Source organism: Terrapene carolina, unplaced genomic scaffold (assembly GCF_002925995.2).
Source record: "Terrapene carolina triunguis isolate 2854851 unplaced genomic scaffold, T_m_triunguis-2.0 Scaffold21486, whole genome shotgun sequence".
Lineage (NCBI taxonomy): Eukaryota > Metazoa > Chordata > Testudines > Emydidae > Terrapene > Terrapene triunguis.
This window is the reverse complement of record NW_020685837.1, coordinates 1819-5547: the sequence shown is the minus strand read 5'-3', so window position 1 is coordinate 5547 and position 3729 is coordinate 1819. Positions and strand designations below refer to the sequence as shown.

The following is a 3729-nucleotide window of genomic DNA, read 5'->3' as shown; positions in this document are numbered from 1 at the left end:
TCCTACTGAAGAGATGACCTCTAGATGACAGTTCAATTCACTTTTATGATCTGAGTTAACTTTATTTATTTATTTGTCTTATAGGTCCTAGTTTTGCTGAAAAAATATCAATGGAAAATCAAACCACAGTGACCGAATTTATTCTCCTGGGACTTTCCAGTGACCCACAGATGCAGATTTTCCCCTTCCTGGTGTTTTTAGTTATTTACCTAATCACTCTGGGTGGTAACATAGTGATCATGGTGGTCATAAGAGCTGGTTCCCACCTTCACACCCCTATGTACTTCTTCCTCTTCCATTTATCCTTTGTTGATATCTGCTATTCCTCAGTCACGGTGCCTAACGCGCTGAGGAACTTCTTAGCAGTTCACAAAACTATTTCTGTCAATGGCTGCATTGCTCAGCTGTTCTTCATCCTCCTCTCAGTTGGTGCTGAAGTTTTCATTCTCTCAGCCATGGCTTATGACCGCTATGCTGCCATCTGTGACCCATTTCGTTACATGGAGAGAATGAGCAAAGGGATCTGTGTTCTGTTGGTGAGTGGGGCATGGACCACGGGCTTCTTTTATGCCCATCTTAATACTGTTTTTAGTTTGAAGTTGCATTTCTGTGGCTACAACCAAATCCATCATTTCAGCTGTGAACTCCCTCCTCTGTTACAACTGTCCTGCACTGAGACCCTCACCAATCAAGTGGTGCTTCTTACTTCTTCTGCGATATTTGCATCAAGCTCCTTCCTCCTCACCCTGATCTCCTACATTCACATCATCTCCACCATCCTGAGGATACGCTCTGCGGAGGTGTCATAACTATAAAGGGAAGGGTAACAGCTCTCCTGTGTACAGTACTATAAAATCCCTCCTGGCCAGAGACTCCAAAATCCTTTTACCTGTAAAGGGTTAAGAAGCTCGGGTAACCTGGCTGACACCTGATCCAAAGGACCAATAAGGGGACAAAATACTTTCAAATGTTGGGGGGGGGGGAAGGCTTTGGTGTGCTCTTTGTTTAAGGTTGTTCACTCTTGGGACTGAGAGGGACATCAATCCAGGTTCTCCCCATCTTTCTAAACAAGCCTCTCATATTTCAAACTTGTAAGTAAAAAGCCAGGCAAGGCGTCTTAGTTTTACTTTGTTTTCTCAACTTGTAAATGTACCTTTTACTAGAGTGTTTATCTTTGTTTGCTGTACTTTGAACGTAAGACAGAGGGGGGTCCTCTGAGCTCTTTAAGTTTGATTACCCTGTAAAGTTATTTTCCATACTGATTTTACAGAGATGATTTTTACCTTTTTCTTTAATTAAAAGCCTTCTTTTTAAGAACCTGATTGATTTCTCCTTGTTTTAAGATCCAAGGGGGTTTGGATCTGTATTCACCAGGAGTTGGTGAAAGGAAGGAGGGAGGAAGGGTCAATTTCTCCTTGTTTAAGATCCAAGGAGTTTGGATCTGTATTCACCAGGGAATTGGTGAAAAGTTTGTAAAAGCTTCCCAGGGAAGGGAATGGTGGCAGCGGACCAGAACTAAGCTGGTAGTTAAGCTTAGAAGTCCTCATGCAGGCCCCCACACTTGTACCCTAAAGTTCAAGGTGGGGATACAGCCTTGACAGGAGGGCAGGCGTAAAGCCTTCTCCACCTGCAGCTCCCACCTTATTGTTTTTGGCTTGATGTACCTGACAGGTCTTTTCCAGTACACAAAACCGAGCTAAGTCTCTTCTGAAGTGCTGGATGAAATATTTTCCATTCAGTACAGTGTCTTGACCCCCATGTTAAACCCCATCATCTACAGCCTGAAAAAACAAGGAGGTGAAAACAGCTCTAAGGAAAATGTTGGGAAAATTAAAGTTTTTCAAGTAATGTTGATCATCTTAAATAAATTAAATTACATATGTTTACATCAGAGAGCATAGAACTGTGGATAACTTGTGTTTGGGAAATTTTCAGCTCAGGTAACTGACGGACACGTTGGGACAAAACCTCAGTTGGCCTAAATGAGTGTGGCTCCATTGTAGTCAGCGGGCCAGATTCCCAGTTGTACAAGAGTCACTGGAGAACTGGGGAGTGGATCTTGGGTCTCCTAAATCCAGAGTGAGTGCTCTGAGCACCGGGCTGTAGAGTCATTCACACATTTCTTCCTTTCCTCTATCTCCATATCTCTTTAATCAGGCCCACTGACTTCAGGGGATCTATGGCCAATTTATGCCAGCTGAGATTTTGGCCAATTCTATAAAAAGAATCTCTTCATCTATTAATCTCTGTTCTTTTGGTTTTTTTTGACTAATTTCTTGAAACTCCATTTAATATCAGTTATCTTATTCTATCCTACTAAAATCTCAATGATTTTAAATAATAATTAATAAGGATAACATAATAAGCATTGGAGCCAATGGGTTTATTCCCCAGGGAGGGCTAGATCCACAAAGGAACTTAGGCTTCAACAGGAGAGTTAGAGAGAGACCCACACGAGCGTATCCCGGTGGTTAGGGCATCCATATGGGTGGGGAGAGATCCCCGGTTTAAATCCTGTCTCTTTATCAGGCACTTGAAGTGGGGCCTTCCCACAACCCGCCCCAGCTTCATGTAAAAAAAACCCTTAGGTGGGGTTAGAGGGTTCCTAGCTGAGAATGACAAGCAGATAGATTTGTCTTGCTCACGGGGATATAGTGACTGAACTCTTTGACAACGGCAGGGCTTAGAACACACCCCTCTCCTCAGCATCTCCCATTGACTAGGGAACCACCTATTATCATGTTAGAACATAAGAACAAATGAAAGACCATCCCAGGTCAGACCAAAGGTCCATCTAGCCCAGTATCATGTTTCTGCCAATGGCCAGTGCCAGATTCTTCAAAGGGGATGAACAGAACAGACAATTATCGAGTGATACATCCCCTGTCGTCCAGTCCCAGCTTGTGGCAGTCAGAGGTTTAGGGACACCCATAACATGGGGTTGCCTCTCTGGCCTTCTGGACTAATAGCCATTGATGACCTATCTTCCATGAGCTTATTTAATTGTTTTTTTAAAAACTGTCTCCAGCTCAAGAAAAAGGGAACAAAGGATGTTTTTAAAATGAAAGCCTGATTTAATATTTTACATTTTAAATGCATTTTTACTTCTTGTCTTTAATAAAAGGTTATAAAAAGAGATTTTTAAAGGTATGTTTGCCAAGGTACTAAACAGACTGAGGTCTCTGCAAACCGAATTCTGAACCTTGTTTAAAACTGTTTAATGTGGAACAGTGACTGGGTTATGTGGCTTAATCCCTGAAACACGATGTTTAATATCCCTTCAAAATATGTTGCCATAATTAATTATAATAACCCTGAATATTTGTCTTATTTAACCTTATCTGAATATTGCTACAATTTTGGTCTTCAAAGTCGCTCTGTGGCAAGAAGTTCCACTGTCCTATTATTTGTCTTCTTCATGCCATCAGCACATGCATGGAACACCCACCCAACAGTGGTTCACCAAACCGTCAACCTCACCTTATGAAAATCCTACAGGAAGAAAGAGAGGAGGTCTCCACTGAATGGGCTTATTCATTTCCCTATTATGTTTTTGTGAATCTCTTCTTCTCTATAGACATGATTCTGCATGCAGATAAATGTTGAGACTAAATGGACATACCCCTACAGCCTGTCTGCATTCAGAACTCCAACTGAAACTTACAAGATTTCCACTTATAGACCACATGCAGGACTGAATCTAATCAACATTATGCACGATCCCCATCC

At 41.9% G+C, this 3729-nt stretch overlaps 1 pseudogene; it reads left to right on the top strand.

Moving 5' to 3' along the window:
• Positions 1-110: 110 nt before the first annotated feature.
• LOC113408658 lies at positions 111-1848 on the top strand (annotated as a pseudogene).
• Positions 1849-3729: the final 1881 nt, after the last annotated feature.